Genomic DNA, 19,900 nt, shown 5'->3' on the forward strand with positions numbered 1-19,900 from the left:
TTGGCGATTGGCTCCACTATCATAAATCCCACCTTCATTTCCTCTCTTATCATTAGATGCAATTTGTCGCTGTAATAAGAGATCAGAGGCTGTAATGTGCTGATTATGAACCACTTAGTGTAGCTCTGGAGCCATGCTTGGTTAGGCATCCTGGGATTTTTAATTGCAGATTGACTGAAACAATGATTATCACTTGCAGTGTTATCCCTGACCTTAATCTTCACTACCCTTTTTCCCACATCGGTTTGGAAATGTCAGTATTTAGCTGCATTTAGAATCAAGAATAAGGTCACCATATATATCACAATACTTCAGTGTTGATTCGGGATTTATTATCACAACAAATCATCCACTTCTGATTCTGATAAGCATTGTTTTGTGGGAGGACTGTGCATCCCTGACCACCTCTTTGACAGAATGACTGGAAATGCCTGTCTGAGGTGTAATTGGGTTTTAAGAGTGGGATCCAGGCCCATTAAATTATGTGCTGCATGCAGGGGACCTAATTGAGTTTGGGCCCTGCTGGCATACTGCATGTGCACTGGAAACATTTACCCAACATTAAGCCCCAATTAGGCTTTTCGGGATGGGAAACTTGTTGCTGGATGATGGGAAGTGAAGATGCTGATGCCTGTCAGACTCATCTCTGCAGCGAGTGAAATGTGGGCTCTAATAACCTGATGAACTTCCACTGAACTTTAAGGGGTGTTCCTCATTTTGTTCGATCCCTTTCCTGTTAATTAATTTGGAGAACCCTGGCTGCGGTGTAATGCAGTCACTCTGTCCTAGGCTGGAAGTGTGTGTGTGAGTGTGTCTGGAGGGCTCTCCTGTGCGCATGCTCCTCCCCAGCTCAGAGAAGCAGCTAAATGCAGTTATATAACAGTCAGCGCAGCCGGCGTCTGCTGTGAGCCAAATGCTAGGCCAGTCTGGTTACATAAGCCTGTCAGAGTCATATTGTAGCAGTACGGAGCACTCACACCACAGCGTGTCCCTGCACTCCTTCCACCGTCTCCTGCTCTGTCTCTCACTTCCTCCCACTGCCTTTCTTTCTTTGCTCTACTCTACTTTTCTCTACACCTCTCCCTACCTTTCTTCCCTCCCACTTTTCCTTTTCTTCTTTGCTGCAGCACTGTTCTCAACACTGGGAACAAAGAGTTAGCTCATGCTGGATGCTGATGCACAGACAGCTCTGAAAATATGAGACACAAGAGAGTGGGGCTAACTGTACACTCGTGTGCAGAGAGGATGTAATGTAACTTGTTCTACATCAGTTTCTCTTCTACTACTCAATGTTTTATAATCCTTACAGGTCATTTAAGGACAGCTCAGTCCCCTCATGGGTTTCCCTGTGCACCTGACAGTGATGTGAGGTGAAAAAGAGGCTGCCAGTCACCATATCTGCATGCTCTGATGTCCACTGCCCTTTACAGCTCCATTTGATCTCCAGGGTACAACTACAGCAGCCACAGCCACCAGGACTGCTATGACCTTTACTGTATGTGACCCTCATCAGTCCCTCCCTCGGTCCCTTAGGTAAAGGGAGGTCAGACAAACGGGGCCATCAGATCAGCAGGAAATGCAGTCAGACGATGTTTGATGTGTGCAAAAAATTGCAGAACGTTGCCGTGTGACAGTTCACACAGTCATCCAGGAGAAGTTAATTGATTTGTGGTCTCAGAAACTGACTTTATAGCCCTTTAATGCTCCTGTGTGATGCTATGTCGACATCACTTCAGGTAGACTACTCATTCTTGTGGTGTATGTGTGTGGTGCTGCAACTTGCAAACCATGCTGTCAGCTTGTAGATGAAATATTGCTGCAGAATCTGAAAGACATCTGAAGCTCAGATTTCCTCAGACTGACCTCAACTCATTTTCATTTAAGCAACTGCATGAGGTTGCCTGGCCAATTAGAATTAATAGCAGAATTAACCAGGAAATGTTCCCCCCGACCAATGGTTGCCACTGTCACCTCATGATTATTCATGAGGTGGACTCGGCGCACCAGCCCACTGGCGGAGGCAGAGTGAGGGGGGCGGCGCCCGCCGGACCTGCCGTGCGGGGTGGTGCGGAGCCGCGGAGTGTGTTTTGCGTAGGGCGAGATGTTGTTTTGTTGTGGCGATCAGCTGAATGTGGCATCGTTGTCCGGCCTGACACAGCAGTGGGAAGTACCCGGAGCCCCCCCGGCTCACTCTCAACAGAAACGCGGGCACCGAGAGCAGCTCTATCCGGCGCATCTTAATCCAGGAAATGCGGACTTCTGGCCCTTTTGCTACGGGATAAATGGCTGCAGCGCCCGCACTGTAGCAAGCTGGTAAATATTAACCCTCATATCATTGCTTGTTTAGGACTTAGTTTCGATGGTGTTGCAGCGGTTGTCACAGAGAGGGAGTGATGTGGTGTGAAGTTGAGGGCATGATCTCACTCGTGTTTTTACAGCAAGAGAGTGAAATGAAGTTGTCTCCAATAAGTTAAAATGAGAGGAAATGTGACGAAGATGGGCTGCATGCGGCGGACCACAGTAGCATCCAGTCCAGGATTTTGGGGGACTGTGCGGGTCCAAACTACGTGCAGCAGTGTGCGTAAAGTAGCGGCGGGGGCGCTGCACATACAGCTGACTGCATATGCTTCATCGTGTACCTTCATTCACCCCGATTGTCCTGAATAACAAACCAGTTGAAGGGAGCAACAGTGCGGGCTGACACACACACACACATACGCAGGATAGGTTAAAAAAATGTAGGATTTACTACGGTCAGGCCTGTGAAGTTGTTTGTATCGGACTACACCTACACTTGCCAGATTTTTAGAAGATGACATCATGCTTTTTGTACTCAGTTGATTCACTGTTAGATGGTAGGTGGACTAAGTTGACCTAACCGGGTTTGTTTTGGCGGCTGTACAATTATTAACACCGATACTGCTTCACCTTAAATCGCTGTATTATTTAGACTTTCTGCTCAAGATTCACCTCAAGGTGGTGACAATATTAATGTTGAAATATATTTGCATACAGATTCAGTGTACGGTTGTATGGCTGTTTTTAGGACTTGTTTACTATGCAAAATAGTTTCCATACAGTCCCAGATACTTACTAAACCTGTGGTCCAGGGGTCCTATGAAGGACTTCCAGAGGGTCTCCAGCAAAAAGGTTGAATCATATATTTGCACTATAAATCCAGCCATAAGTAACACAGTGACAGAATGTATAACTATTTTGGTCATGGATTGCATACATTTTATGTAATAAACATAAAAAAGCAAAAATCTTATCAAATGGAGGCCTGTGGTGTAGTTGTCAGTTTAGGGGTCCTTGATGTAAAAACCACTGTGCTAAATACCACAGTCACAGGAAGTCAACTTGAGTATCGAGTGGTCTCATGGTTGGATTACCTGAATAGGCCTGATGGACACAGGACCATAGCCTCTGTTTGAAGTGACAGTTAATATTTAAAAAAGTCACAGTACTCAGTTAAAACTAGAGATGTCGTGATCAGGAGTTTTTTTAGTTCCTGATTCTGATCAGTCTCTTGTAATAATGGAACAGCTGCTTTGTTTGTAGTCATTTTGCATCTTTGTGTGTGTTGCACCTGCATAGGAGGGTGGGGGTCTTTTCGAATGTCTGTGCCCAGGGCCCTCTGTCTGATCTTATTAAATAATCATTCTTAACAACCTTAGAACATATAACTACATTGATATAAAAGAAATACACTCCAGTTGAATTTGTCAGAACATTTTGAGTTTGACATGAGGCAAAGTCTTTGTTCTCTGTGTGCTCTCTTTTATGCCAGTTTGGCAGGAAGTGAGGTAAGGAATGGATAGCACTTGAAATGAGTCGCTCTCTGTAGATGAAGATGACAGTGGTTACACAGCTTTTGCTCTAAAGCAAGGGGCTGCTTAGAAATACTTTTTATCATAGCAGTGGAGGTCCCAATACATGCATCCTCACACTTAATTCAGAAGAAGTCTGATGTTAAAAAAAATGCACCAGTAGCAGCAATGGTGCAGTGTCCTTCCCCATCTCTGAGACTCTGCTGTAAGTTACAGCACAGAAATACAGTAAAGTGTCAGGCCGTGGTAGTGAAGGGGGATGAGTGGAGAGAGGCCAATATGCAATTATTTCTTATTGAATCAGCACAAAGTGGCAGCCTTACAGTACTCCGCTCTGGTCTGGATCAAGACCACTTGTGGTGCTGGCTGAAGAAAGGCGCTAGCTCAGCAGGCACCCAAGGAGAGCGCTGCTCCATTTGCTTGCAAATTTCGACGAACTTGACATCATAAAGCATTTGATCGCTGAAAAAAATCTAGGCTTTAGGGATTACTGCCATTTATGGTTTCAACGTGGATGGGGAGAAAAGCTGCGAGTCAGACTTACTTTGATGTTTTTATACCATTGTAACTTGGCAGAAATGTTAGATGGTGGCTTGTTAAGAATAATTACTATGTTTTAAATCTGGAAGTGAATGTGTTATTGTCTGTATAGCTGTAGGACCTGTTTTCATACCAGTCAACAGTTTAGCAGTGCCAATTCATTACAAAATACTTTGGTATTCAGTATGTTAGCTGTGGGTTTGCACAATGAGTTTGTTCAGGTACAATAAAAGTGAAGTGTAATTCTCAGTCAGCTCTGACACTGATTACAGAAGTCCTCAATCAGTTAGTCAGACAGGTTTGTATGTATCTATATCTCTCCAAGGCACAAGAAACACTCCAGATGGAGAAGGGCAGTTTTCTGCCAATTAACAGAGAGCCACTCACCACTTAAAACCTGCATCTTTACTTTCACATGCACACACACACATTCACCTGGCATATGCTCATCACTTCTTCTTCTCTCACAGACTCAGTCAGCCTTGCAGGTGGCAACGTGTTGATTTAGATACATGAAATGCCATCAGCAGCAAGAGGGTCGTGTGTTTCCTGCTGCCCTAGACACACCTCCGACAGATAACAAGGTTTGATGGGATCAAGGGATGATCTGCAGTTTTTTCGTCTAGAAAGAGTGACAGGTTAGGCTGAACCCTTGATGTGATTTTTTTCAGCGATGGTGTGATGTCTGTAACACTGTAGGAAAAGTGAGCAAGGGTGTTGTTGGCAGTCTGCTCCGCTTCACGCATGACTGTCAACTCGACAGATTAAAGAAAGTATTGAATGGCATGTAGAAGCATGTTGAAGTTTTGTTTTCTTTGAGAGTTCATGTAAGAAAGGTGGCATTGTTATCAATCTCCTATGAGCAAAATCAACATACACGTAGTCACATACACACCCGGGCTGTAAAATCCCGGTGACTGGTGGACACAACCTTTTCATGTCCCTGCAACTGGTCATTAATCCTGTTCTCTGAAGCACCCGAGAAGAATAGACCCACTGTAGTGCTGGGAGACCAAAGTGAACCAGGAACAAGACCTTGGATACACACACACATGCTCACAAACACATGCACATGCACAAAACACACACTCACAATCCAAAATGGAGGCCAGGAGCCTCTTCACAAATGCCCCACTGGCCTAATAATTTTATTGCATGCATTGTAATGCATTCTGAATAGATCTCTTATGAAGTTTGAATGTTTTCTGCTATTTAGTCTTACGGTCGCATCCACAGTCCATGTCGTGTTTCGACTTTTGTAACACTTTGGTCAATGTATATGTGTGTAAGCGTTGTTGTCAGGGGTATGTGGTTGTTTATCAGTGTCTGGCCTGGACTCAGCCTCTCGCCCAGGCCCAGTTGTTGTTGGCTGCCCCTTCAAATGGAGATAGAATATCCTTGTGTTTGCCAGGGAGCAGACTCTATACTGTATGTGTGTTAGTGTGACTGCCTGGCCCGCTCCCATGTGTGCCAGCCTGTGTTATGTAATGATATATACGGACAGTGATGTACAGCACAGGTTATGCAGGGGTTACTCATTCCAACACTCTCTTCATAGGAGTTAATCATTACCTGCTTTGGCACAGTTTCCAAGTGGAATATCAAGGGGTTTGCAGTTTGGAGCGGCAATCCTCCCTCGAAATAGGCCACAAGTTTTCATAATCTGTCTGGCTAGATTCACATTTTCTATTGTTCCCCTCTGTATATGTTATAATCTATGTGTTTTCCCTTTGTATCAACAGTGAGGGCGTTTTTGTGCATGTGTTCATTTTCCACAGTGGCCAGCGTTGTGTAATAGTGTGATTGTAAGCTTCTGTGTAGAACACCACAGGTATGTCTGGGAAGGGCTTGGCAAGGATGTCATTGGTAAGATTTGTGTAATACGTGGGAGAGGCTGAAAAAAGTGATAACACACATATTTTAGCTTACCTATTACTAGATATTCAGATTTGAATTAAGGAATTAAACCTCACCTTCAGGAGATCGGGCACATAACTTCTTGAGGTCCTGTACTGCTTTGGGAGATAAACTATAGATGCACGTCTGGTGTGTGTATTGATTGGTGATACAGACGAGGTATTATATTTCCCAACTTGATATCCACATCTCTCGCTCTTTCTCTGTCTTGCTCTCTCTGGGTCCTAAGATACCCTCTGACCACACCCCACAGCACACACTGCAGCTGCTTACAGATCACAAACTCTGTCTTAAGTGACTAACACCTGCAAAGATAACTTGTGTTTTACCTCCTCTAAGATATGTTTTTCAACATTAATTTTGCAGCCTCCATTGCTGTGTCTCTCCCCTTCATCTTCCATGAGCCTCTGCATCTCTCATTTATATCTGTCTCTATCTGTTTATTGGTATGCTGGTGCCATAGCAAAATGTAAAAATGTATGGGAGAGAGTGGAAGAGTAACAGTAAACTATACATTTTCAATTAATATGCTTTTCTACTGATTATCTTTCATTGGCTTCCTTCTTCAAATTCCCTTTCTTTAGTTCTTTAGTCCCAGCGTGTAAGGTGTCCCTGCGGTAACTCTGGTTGGAACTGCGAGTGAGGATTGGAGGGGGATTTCTGCTCCGCGGGAGGGTAAGAGGGCTTTGGAGAAAATCCTTCCAACCCTGCCGCGGATCTTCCGAGCAAATCAAGGCAGCAGCCGATGCTCCAGCACAATCTTCCCCAGCCGTGTCACTGTCACTGAAGCAGAGCAGTTGAACTAACCCCTGGACCCACTCCTCAGTTGTACTCTTTAAAAGCCCTCTAAAGTCTGTGCGGTAGCCTTCAGTAGAATCCAGAAGTGTGTTTTGTCTCTCTCATGGTGCTGTCAGTCTGCAGTGTACTGTGTTCAGCCTTGAGGAACACTTCCTCTCACCTGGTGTGGCTTCATGCTATGAAACATGTTGGCTTGTGGGTAGCTCTGGGGGCATGCTGTTTTTTATTCTTTATGTCATACCCTGCAGTATGATTTTGAAATGAACTTTAAATCATCTAATATCTGAAATTAGATATACAATAAAAAAGTAGGTCCGTATGAGTGGTGGCATGCATGTATATTTGTTATTTACCACAGAGTCCCTGTAGGCAAGCTGTGCCCTGACATTGTCAGGTAAGGTCATATAAAAAAACACCTCATTTTAGATGCTGTTAATTATGCAGGAGTGTGGTCGACTGCCATCACTTGGGAAGGTCATTTGCTCCTCATCCTATTAAAGGGCACAAAACTCAACACATTTAGGTTTGTGTGTGTGTGTTATGTTAAGGATAACTGCTCATATTTTGTTGTGGGTTTGTGATGCTTCTGATGCTGTGCTGACATCCTGTTTGAGGTTAAAACTACCTTTTAAAGGCTTACGGTTTTGCAGTTGTCTTCCATTTGATGTCAGTTCACACTGCAAACGAAGGTGTATTTACACAAATGTGTTTGTGCGCACTGTGCAGGTATGCCTCTACATGTTTATATATATTCTGTGGCTGTTTGTGTGTACGATGTTTTGCTGATGCGTCTATATTGCAGCCCCTAAGCGAGGGCGTCTGTTTCACCTAATTGAAGGTCAATATTTGCATGAGCATTCCTACAGACAACTTTCCTAGCTTGGTCTAGATAGAACACAGGCTAGCACTGTACTTCAATAAAAACCAGAGTGCCTGTCATATTCTAGTCTTGCACTGCTGGACCCACAGTATCTATCTACACTACATCTATAGAAAGGTATTTCATGAACCAGTATTATTCTGAGAGGCATATAAAAAACATTCACAGTTGTTTGGTTTTGTAAAATCAATCAGAATCACCAAGAATAGGTCTTAACTTTGTGAAGTTCAAAGGTTCTGCTGTTAAATACTGCCGTGGAATGGTTCTGAGAAATATTTGGCACCTGGCTAATTAAACTCAGCTAAGATGTTGGAATTTTCCGTTTGGTAAATGTATTTATTTTTATAGAGACAGGGACTTTGAAAATGGTAACAGTTCAGAAGAAAGAGAGAAAAGAAAGGAAACAGAAAGCAAGAGTCGGCCAATCAGGGGCTTATTTCAGTGGTCCACATCTGTTGACTCAGACAGCGCTCTAAGTTTCACTAGCACAGAGCAAACTGCACTGTCACAGCAGATACAGGAAACAAAGACCCAGTGTAAGGACTATATAAGTGGTTGAGCCCATGTAGTTAGTCACCAACAGTTTTGAAGCCATGCTGCTGTATTGTAGAGTATTTGATGTATATAAACTGCTGTTCCAGGCATTGAATGATTATCTATCAGCAAGAAAAGTATGAAAAAATACATTTATAAAATCAAAAACTGAATAGCATGCTAGAAACTTATTGGCTTTACGGATGGCAATGTCGTTCTACAGAGTGGTTGGTGCAACCACCTATATTGTCCAGACTGAAATATCTCAATCGCTATTGTATCGATTGCCATAACATTTTGTACAAATATTCATGCTGCCCAGAGGACTAATCCTATAGCCTATGTGGCACTGATGAGCCTGTAAAGTTCCATTTAGTGATATCAGCAGGTTAAAGTTTCCATTTGTCCAATACTTAGTGCAGCAGCACTTTTTGTTTTGTGCTGCTAAAAACTATTAGCACACTAACAAGCAAAGTACAGCTGTGTGTAACTACAGCCTCTTAGAGCTGCTTTCTCTCTCATTAATGAGCTAAAACTTGCAAACACATTGGTATGACTCTTTGAACTTGGCACTGCATGGGACCAGAAGTGTTTGCACCGTTACTGTACTACTCATTTTAGTATCAGTCTACAAATATGTTTTACTGACTGTGAGTCTCCTGACAAACCCTGTATGTGATGTCAGTTCATCCACCATCCTCATAGTCGCACAAAAGGCATGACAGTAGGTGAATCCCCTTGAGTAGGATCACGTCCCTCATAGCAATGCAATATCAGTGAAGTAATCTTCTGTCACATTGTCAAGGTGGATTAACAGCTGGAGATGAATCAGGTGATGGTGCTGCTCAGCATGAATCCCTCTGTTAAGGAGGTTGTGGATGGAAAATAGAGAAAACTTTTTCTTTTTGATAATGCAAATGCCCTGTCACACAGTAGCTTAATCACTTTCCTCTAAACTTTGCTCTACTTAATCACACAGGGTGTTTTTTAGTGGCGCACACACACACACACACACACACACACACACACACACACACACACACACACAAAAACACACACATACACACACACACACACACACACACATCGATTGTGCCATGCTTCCTCTAGAAAGTTCTGCACCCCAGGTGCACCCCAGGAGAGGATCCTCCCCTGCTCCCTCCTCTTGCCAGAGCAAAACCCCAGAGCTGCTGACACAGACTCACCCATTGTAATTGAGAAAATAAACAGATGACGGGGGGAAAAGCGTGTGCCGCCCGTCATAGGGCTGCATGTTTATCCTCTGCTGCTGGATGTTAACGCCAAGGTTTTCATCACCTTTTGGATGAATGAGGTGGGATAAATTGTGGTTGAGTGGCTTGGTGAAGATGTAGAGTGAAAGCAAATAGTTGAGGCTAACACATGAAAGTCCATCATATAATCCATCCATCAATGCAGGAACATGACATCTGCAGCACATAACATTCAATTTAAATTAGCTGGTAAATTTAAGTATTTTTTAGCCATAACCCGTAGGACTGTCAAAGATACGGGACAGTATGTTTTGGGGTAAAAGGATGGAGAATGCTGTAGGAAGCTATTCTTCAGTCAGAGGAGTTACAATAGTTTCTATTATGTAATCCTGCTGTCCTCAACAACCTTAATCAGTCAGCAGTCCCACTGTTTACACCCAGGTAGTCCCTTACCGCCTCCCTCTTTCTCCAGCTTTGCACTGTCAGCACAGTGCTATAGGGAGCAACCCCAGCTAAGTCACTGCAGATTTAGATTTTTCATCAACACTCTGCAACTCTAATATGCTTAATGGTGCTGCGCTCGTCTTCTGAGTACCCCCTCGCCCTGGTGTCAGCTGATTGGCAGCTTGGAGGCCAGTGAAGGAGCCAGGGGGAAGGAGAAGGAGATGGCAGAGAAACAGAGCCACATGGTGCTCCTGGTGCATCTGTGTTTTAGGGCGGGTTGCCATATTTCACTCTTGACACCCGAACCTATAGGGAAACCAGGAGCGGCTGGCCCGTTCGCATGTAACCAGCCGAGGAGACAGAGGGTTCAGCTCCCCCAACTCCAATTCTCCTTGTTCACCAGGACCCGCTCTCTTTCTCTGTCATCTGAACAGCCTCCAAACTAGCTATCTGTGTAGCTGATTTGGATTCTGTGAGAGTACAGTAGCTGGAGCAGCAGGGGTGGTTTCCCATTCACTGCTCCTGAGTAGGGTGTCCATTACTGTGGGAGTGCCTGAATTACACAAGAAGAGGGAGATCAGGAGAAACACAAGTGAAATCCTAGTGAGAGTTTAGTGAGAAAGGAAGAGGAGGGGGGTTGGAGGGTGTAGAATGGAGAAATCAATTTGTCCCTTAGTGAAAGAGTGTGAGTCACAACATTGTTTCTGGGGTAAGAGTGCGATTACATGATTTCAAAATTCTCTTCATAGGCAGTTTAACAAGTCTTGAGTTTAACTTGCTAGATACCAGGAGAGATTTGTTTTTGTGTGAAAGAAAGTATAATGTTTCTTTGTCAGCCTGCGAGATGGATGTTTTTTTCTGGTCTTGTGAGAGCGAGCTGTCCCTTGTTGCTAAGCCAGCAATAGTCTTTCTTTCATTGGCCATAATTGCATGTTTTTACTTGCATGGTTGGTCATCATGTTTTCAGCATTAGATACACAGGTCATAGGTTGGCCACTTACTAACCAGGTGGTAAATTGGTAAGAATGGAAAGAGGGCATGTATTTTTTTGTTCTGGCATTTTCTTCTTTGTTGAGTGCTGCAATACACATTTCCCAGAAGCTGTAGTTAACTTTGCAGAGAAACTCCTGTATCAGTGTTTCATCCCATCAATCTGTGTAATGCACTGTTTATTGCTTTTCTGTGTAACTACAGTGTTATCAGATTATCCTCAGTGTGGTTTTTCATGGTGAACATTGTGCTACATTGTGTTCTGCCTCTCATCCTCCAAATCTTTACTGGTTTGGTCTGTGTGTCATCAAAAAGGCTTGTATAAAGATTCCCATATATGTCATCCTTCCAAAAATCAGACTAAAAGTCACGTTTGAAGGTGGCAGTATTTATTTATTTTTAATATTCTTGTAACTCACAATATTTTCTATCACCAAATTTCCATTTTTAACCATTTTTTGGCATCATTTTGTCTGTATCCAGTCCAGAGACATTTGTTTGCCAGTTGGCTATGGTATTCATGACACACACACACACACACACACACACACACACACATACACACACACACACACACACACACATGAGTAACATTACATCTAACACAGCTTTAAAGCTACACTAATACCAATTGGACATCGCTTTATTGTGATGCTTTGAGATTCAAGTCAGTATTCACGGTGAACTATGGCCACTGCATGACTCACTGCCTCTTGAAACTCTGAAACTTAGGGAACTTGGTGCCTTTTTTGGCACCTAATTCACAAAACTGTTGGACTTTTAAGGCTGAGGTTTTCGAAAGGCAACATTCAAAAAGAGATGATAGGAGAAAAAGCCCTGACATCACAGAGAGCAGTGAGATGTGTTAATTGTTCAAACAAGCAATCTTTCCTCAAAGGCATTCATGGTGTTTCATGCGTTTGCACATCCAAAAAGTGACACAGTCGTGTAAAGAATTAAAATAACAGAGTTTGAGGGAAATGATGGTCTTGTTTTTACACTTTAGAGCCAATTGGGTGCAGTGGAGACTCAGTTATTATATCACTTCCAAAAATGATGCCTGTTGGGTTTAGGCATACTCAGTGTTTCTTTTTCTTGGGATTCAGAGTAGTTAGGGGAACAGATCAACAAAATCAAATGTCACAGGAACAGAAAAAAATTAATTACACCTAGGCTAAAAAAGGAAAAAAAATGCTGTCTCATGGTTTAGCCTGGCCATCCTTCACCTTTAAAGCTCCATTACATCCAGTAGTGAACCTTTTTAATTTGAAACAAACCCAAAATAAAGCAAAACAGGGGGATTGTGTTCATATTTTACACCAAAGCAGCTCTTTCTTTTAATGTTTCTATAAGACTTTTCCTGTATAGAAACTTTCTGCTTGCGTTAAACAGAGGAAGAGTTCATGTTGATGTCTGAGAGACCTGTCAATCGTTCGTTGTACAGCCTACTTGAGATGACGCCCGTTCCAACCAAATGCCTATTGAGTCTTGCCAGACCACAATGAGCAAAGTGAAAACTGTGGGCCAGCAAGACCAGGGTCTGCCAAGACCTGCCTAATGTGATTTTGCTTGTGAATGTGACAGTTTATGTTTTTGTTAGGTGTCAGTGTTTGCATGTGCACGTATAAGTGTGCATGTGCACACAGTATGTGTGCCAGACTGTAAAATCCAGGCAGTGTTCTCAGTGAGTCTCAGGCTGTCTCGGTTCATCTTTCTTTCTCCCCATCTTCTACTGTAAATCCCAAACCTCAGTTGTGGAGCTTGCTCCCTACTGTACCTCCTTAGTTGGATTTGTCCAGATGCAGTTAAACTTTGATGGAATGCACAGTTTTAGTTTTCTTAAGATTGTAGTCAGACTGCTTCAACAGTGAAAGTTAACTGATTTGCCAGTCCCCAGATTTGATTTTCTTGCTCTTTAGATTAGATTTCCTCTCTGTTTAGCGGCTCACTGGAGGGCACGTCTTGCCATTTGTTTATATTTTGTAGATTCAGGCTTATGACTTCCTCATCTCCTGTTTAAATGGTCTATAAACAAATTTCTATTCTTCCAGAAAGTTATTTCTTTCTTTAGCCAAAGTACCTCAACTCTTCACTAGTAGCTTTGTACTGTGTGTAATTTGGCTAATGACCAGTTGTGTTCAGTGTGATGCAATTGGTTGGCTAACTGTATCAGCTCTGATTTTATTTAGGATTATATATTTAATACATTTTGATATTGATGCCTTTATATTTTGCTATCTTTCCAATCATATTTAGTATAGTATGAAATACTAATGAAATATATTTTAATTAGCGTTGTGGAGAGCAGGGAAACTTCATCATCCAGGTTTCCCTCATTGGTCAGCTCTCTAGAAGATGAATAAACTTGTGACTCGTTGATTAAATTGCTTGTTTTTATGAACCACTTCTTTTTATGTCCACATATTATTTAATGGCTATAAAGAATCAAAATACTATTGTTGAGCCAACAGTGTGGTCTCAGTTCCTCTCAGTTGATGGGTACTTCAGTACTGTATGAAAATGAACTTTCTCACATCAAACAATTAACTGTGCAGTAGTACATGCTGTAGGATGTTTTCAAGATACATTATCGCTTAATTTTCTGCACACTATCATCAAAGTCGGCCTCAATTTAAAACTATGACAAGTTATTTAGTGAATTTTGAGACTCTTCTGAGATCCATATGAGAGATGCTCTCTAGAGGCACAGCTGACTCAGCAGCCGCTGGATGAACTGGGCCGCACTGACCACAGAGGCAGCGAATTCAAAGCATGAAAACTATTGAAATTTCAGCAACAAAAAATATAACAGTGTGAGAAAATGCATTGTCCCAGGATACATAGAAGGGTGTTCCTGTCCTCAGTATTTGCTTGCTTTGTTTTTGTTTGCTATTTAGATTTTTTGACTTCCAATCATATAATTTTGGAAAAGAACAATGGATACATTTTATGTACTTGTGTTATCTGTTTCTAGTATATGCTGTGCTTACACACATCTTAAGCATCTCATTGTTGCATTACAACGCTACAATACAAAAAACCCATAACAGACATAGAAAGGAAATAAGGAAAAATAAATGCATAGATTGATCAGGAGACCTAGAGCAGACATGAATATAAAACGGGGGCTATATAAACAATATCAACTAAGTTTGCTCATTCCATTTATTCTACACATATTCTGACCATGTACAATTTTTCAGATATCTGTAAAAGATTAATGTAATTGATTTGATGTTAAACCTTTCTTTTGTTAAACTTAGAGACTCACTGGATACCCCTGCCTCTGTTATATTCTCTGTCATGTTGGTACATTCAACTTGTTTGCCACATACCCTGCTGTGACTACGTCCATTTAAACAATTCAATGTGAGAGGCTGCTGGGTAAAGTGCCTCATTTAACTCATTTAAAACAGTTATGTGGTAGAAAGTCCAGAAACACTTTATTTTAGTGAGTAATAATGAAGTAATCATTATTAATTCTTGAAAAGTAGCTAACAGCCCTGCTTTCAAAGCAGCTTGTAATTTTCCGTATGAGATTGTTGTGAGATAAGGTCATTTATGTTTAAATTAATAACCATGTGGTTGTAGGTTTCCATTTTATTGTTTTATTAATTCGCTTCATCATGTGACTACTTGATAGCCAATCTGCAGTTCTGAGGTGAGTAAGTTGTGCACCAGAGATAACACTCAAAATTGCGGCATTATCTAGGAACCAGACATGACCATAAGCTCTTACAGTAAACATTCCCAGTGGGGATACATTCTCTTAGGGAGCATAATGACCCAATATGTGTTTATCCTTACAGAGAAGCCAGTGAAGCCCAGCTTAGGGCAGGCTCAGAGACAGTGCTTCAACTTGTATTGGGTGACAAATCAGCTGCATGTAACCGGGCAAGAACTAACAGGAAATCAATGTTTCTAGCCACCTATACTACATCAATACAGTGTCTCACTTTCTCACCATAAGCTCTCTCTCTCTCCCTCTTGTTCTCTCGCTCGGTTTTTTGCTCTCTTTTTTTCTGGCTGTGCCACAGCATCTCTATTTTAAGGACATCTTTGTTTCTCTGCTTTGTATTCAAATGATTGGGCTCACAGGCAGGAGGATGAAGCTCCGAGGAGGTGGGAGAGGGGGAGAAGAGAGGTGGCAATTGACTTTTGGAGTCATGTTTCTCCCAACCAGATCTCCATGAGGTGATGACAGCTGGAGGAACGCGTCGCTAATTGCCCTAACGCGGGTCACGTGGCCTCCATGCTCAGTTACCATTCAAAGCAATTTGAGCGGACAGGGTGGTCAGCGGAGAGAGAAAAATGCTCTCTTGTTATGTGTGTATGTCATACACTGTAGATTTGATCTCGATCAGAAGCAGTGCATTATTTCAGGAGTTGGGGTTTGTTAGTGTTGCCTGGAACCAGACGGTGTGGCCGTGTGTGGCCTTCCCCAGTGGCCACAGTAGATTGCACCTCCCAGCAACAATGAATACAGCCAGTGGCACATTTCTGTCTGTCTGGTAATGCAAAGTGGGCCAGTTGGTTTGCAGTAGAGTGGGCTATTCTGTTATTTTTGGTTGTTGCAAAAAAACCTCTTACTGCAACTCAATTTTCTTGTAGTGAGGCTTTTGGTGGGAAAAATAGTAAGTGTTTGCTTGTCTCCAGCAGGTTGTTACTAAGCAGTGTGCAGGTATTGACACTGATCTTGACATCTTAATCCTTCTCGACCTTATGTTTACAGTACAGCAAGGCGCTGTTTCTTTAGCTCTCTCTCTGTTGTTGACAACTGTTGCCTGTAAAGATGAGAAAGCTGCATGATGATTTAACATGTTCAGCTTCATTACACCTTCGGATCGGATCCATCTTTGCCCGCTCATGTGGATGAGTATAACCCAACTTGAAATAACTTAATTTTAAGCTTTAGTGAAGAACCCAATCTTTCCATATAGACAAATGTATCAGGGTGAAATTGTTGGCAAAACATCTGGGACCTGTTGTTTGATGTTGCCATTAATTCAGTGATTTCCGCTTTTTTGTTTGTGGTGCTCAAAAAACTAAAGTAACATATTTTGCAGGAACAGTGTCTGCGTTACTGTGGACTATCCACGACACCTGGTTTTATAAGTGATTATTTCTTCATTCGACAAACGTTTATAGTGAAAACTGTTACAGAATAACTGGGCATATTTCTGGAAAGAGATGTTGCCTTTGAGCTTTTGAAGTTTTCCTTTAATGCTATGATCATTTCATTTACCTCCATTGTTTTGGGGTGGAGATAAAAATCTTAATCAATCTCTTTTAGCAATATCTCATTTGGCAGGAGCAGACACTAGTAGAGGTAGATGGGGGGAAAAAGTTCTGTAATTAATGGTAAATTTTAGAAAGATATTGAACATTTAGGTTTATGTTGTTGAGGGATTGTGCTCTGATTTTAAAATATTGTTGTAGAATTATTTATGCATACTGTGAGCAACCTTCAGTACAAATCACATATTCATGTGTTCTGTAGATTCAGCATTTTGCAACTCTATAAACACAATTAGACACACACACACACACACACACACACACACACACACACACACACACACACATATATATACACACACCCAGATTTACTTAGAGACTGTTTTAGCTGCAATTGATTGTCGTGTGTGATTGATGGGCTGTCTCACCCAGCCTTGGAGCTGCAGTCTCAAGATATAGCAGCTGCACACCGCACACACATTTGATAGCCTTTTATAAGATTGTCTCAGATGGCTGATAGAGTCACTACTGTTGGTTGGAGCTGTGTAGTGAGGACACAAATTGGCCTTATAGAACTCTCTCCCTCTTTTTTTCTCTCTCTATCTTTCCCTCTTGTTATTTAGGATAATCTCAATTCCCTTTAATTTCATCCACGTTTCCCTCACTTGCATCGTAGTCCCTCCCACTGTGGATTCATAGAGAGATACAAGGATGCCACTCGAGAAGATAGGAAACAAGGAAATATGTTTTTAGAAAAATGAGAGACTTCTTGTTTCCTGAAGTGTCACATGATCTCTGATAATAGCGGCAGCAGCTGATCACAGCTGGATCAGCTTCAAACCTGCTTTAGCAGCTACAGTATAGAAACTTTAGATAGAGTTTGTGTCCGTGCAATGTGCTAATATTAATAAAGATGCGCACACTCTCTATCACTGCCAGAGCAGCTGTTTCCTCTCTCTGTGGCCTGTTACCTGTTCAACAAACTCCTGTACATCAATTCAAATTTGTATTTTGTATTTATAGTGTGTACTGTGTCCTGCTCAGAGGCACATGAACCGTTTCTACTGGCAGAATGTGATTATATTATTTATTCATTATTTGTGTCTGTATTTATTGATATTTTGATTGTGAATTAATTGTTTAATAACCCAGAATGCGGTTAGGGTGTCTTTTGAACACTGGAAATTATTCATTGGACTAAATGTTTCAGGGAAAATTTAAATTATGTAACTCATAATAAACATGCAATCAAGAAATTTCCGCCTCACATGTGAGTTAATGAAAATGATAAATTATGTAAATTAAGAGCGTTGCTGACATTCAGACTTTCAGAGGAAGTGTAGAAGTGTAGAAAGTTGTTTATGGTTCTTTCGTTGTTCAGACCGACAATTAACACCAATGTTTTACTAGATGGTTTATTAGAAAACTTAGAATATAAGACTTGATTAAAAATAAAAATAAAAATGTGTTCAGTTTAATCTATAATCTGCCTCTACTTAGTGATGTTGTGATGTATCAGATCAATCTGATCAGCAGTCGTGTCCAATCAATAACTGACATCTAATAAAGGGGGATGTATCAGCTGATAAAAGACTTCTGTGTAGGCTGCTCACTCCTCAGAGCAGAAATCAGAGCTTTGAGATAAGTTTTTTAAATGGCAAACCGACTCCCAATTCAAGCTAGGGTTGAGGAGCAAGGGAAATATTAAATAAGAGAACACCTACACCTTTACAGTCTCACACTTTTTCTAGCTCTGTCTAACACATGAGCTCACACACCTCCGCATTCAAGTGCTCACAGAAACAAACAGACGGGTTCTGGCAGATGTTGTTTGTATATGTGCGTTGGGTTTGAAGGGCGGCTGACTAGGCGTTGATGCATTCTGAGAGTCTCTGTTGACAAGCCACTAATGCAGCATGGCACCGGGCGGAATGGGCAACAGGGGCACGCAGCAGAGGATGGAGTGTAAACTGTAAACCAACACTTGGGCTGAATGGAGTTGTTTGTCACTGCAGGTAGCAATTACATGAACCAGACTGGTCTTGAGTAAACTCCCTGATCAGAAGGGTGCCCCTCTCACAGGCCGGGCACGGAGGCCGTGTTGATACATTTTGCGGCCTGGTCCCCGTGTTTGAACATACTCAGGCTGAGCTTTCAACCTGTTGACTATTCCCCGTGTCTGTGTTTGTGCAGCACTAAGAGCACGAGCAGCTCCAACTTAACACTTTGGATTAACATAGTCACAGGTTACTGAGATGTGCAGATAAGGCTTGGCGCCAGGTCATGCACAGCACTACAGCAGCGCTCATTGTACCTGCTGCAGCTTCACACAGGATGCAGTACAGCAGCTGCAGAAAGGAGGAACTAGCACAGGCTCTCCCATCACTGAGGAATCCACATGGGTGACTTCAAAGAAAAATCTCAAAAATGACAGTTGAAGCTTTTTTTTTATTCGATAGTGTATACAAATGTTGATATTATCATGGTTTCAATGTCAAATAATCACAAAACTTTCTAATCTATATATCCTCAACCAAAGTCCAGCATATAATTATTTAATAAGAGTTACATTGTGCAGCAAGGTGCATATTTTTCTCACGATGATTGTTAATTGCTGAGTCATTGCATTGTATAGTTACCAGACAGTTGTATATTTTTCCTGTGTCCTATCATTTTAAATGAAAATGATCATCTCACCTCAGGTTTTCTTCAGCCTAGCCTTTTTTTCCCCTTTTTTTGTGCCATGACTGAGAGAGCAAATATAAAGCAGCCGACTGTGAACGAAGGGTACAGTAAGCTGCGTGGGAGAATTTGCACTGTGATCTTGACATCCACGCATCAGTGAAACTTGTGGGTGCAGGGAGGACAGCTTTTGAAAATGTCAGTTCCTCTTTCTATATTTATCCACTCCCCCTCCCCGTGCTTTGTCACTCTTTTATTTCATTTGCACACCACTCTTGCTGCATTTTCATGTGTGAGCTGTCTAAAGGCAGATGAAGTTTCTTTGATAGACACTTGATGTGTTTCACCTCTGTTACAGTAACTCCCAACCAGAGGACACTGTTGCTGTCACTAACCTATTTGTTTCATGTCAGAGGACCCTTTTGTCTTCTGGACAGTGAATCTAACCTAATGCTTAAGTCTCAGAAAATACTGTTTAACGATCATGGTGCATGGGGTTCACCACCGTTGCAAATTGCTAATGATAGATTTGCCCAATGTATGATATGTCTTATCAATCAGGGGCTTTACTCAGGCCAGGCTACTTTTCATAATCACTACCCACAGCAACCCTGGAGACATGATTTCCTGTAACCTTCTTCATAATATACATGAAGTGTACTTTGCTGCACATAAAGACAGCAGTGCTTATTAATGCCTCAGTGCCATGGAGAAGGAAAAGATAATGAGAGTGTGTTGTGAGGCTGAAATTTAGAACTACTATAAATGGGGAGAGAGTGGCTGCAAAGGGGAGAATTGTGCATTTTTCTGTGTCT

At 41.9% G+C, this 19,900-nt stretch overlaps 1 protein-coding gene across 3 annotated transcripts in view; it reads left to right on the top strand.

Moving 5' to 3' along the window:
• The first annotated feature begins 2,083 nt into the window (after positions 1-2,083).
• The window catches only part of LOC128366074 (transcription factor HIVEP3), a 38,918-nt gene continuing 21,101 nt past the window's right edge, over positions 2,084-19,900 (top strand). For all 3 annotated transcript variants that reach the window (XM_053326732.1, XM_053326731.1, XM_053326733.1), the window contains exon 1: positions 2,084-2,313. The gene's annotated coding sequence lies outside the window, so the exon portion shown is untranslated. The remainder of the gene's footprint in view (positions 2,314-19,900) is intronic.

This window comes from Scomber japonicus, chromosome 10, assembly GCF_027409825.1.
Source record: "Scomber japonicus isolate fScoJap1 chromosome 10, fScoJap1.pri, whole genome shotgun sequence".
NCBI classification, from domain to species: domain Eukaryota; kingdom Metazoa; phylum Chordata; class Actinopteri; order Scombriformes; family Scombridae; genus Scomber; species Scomber japonicus.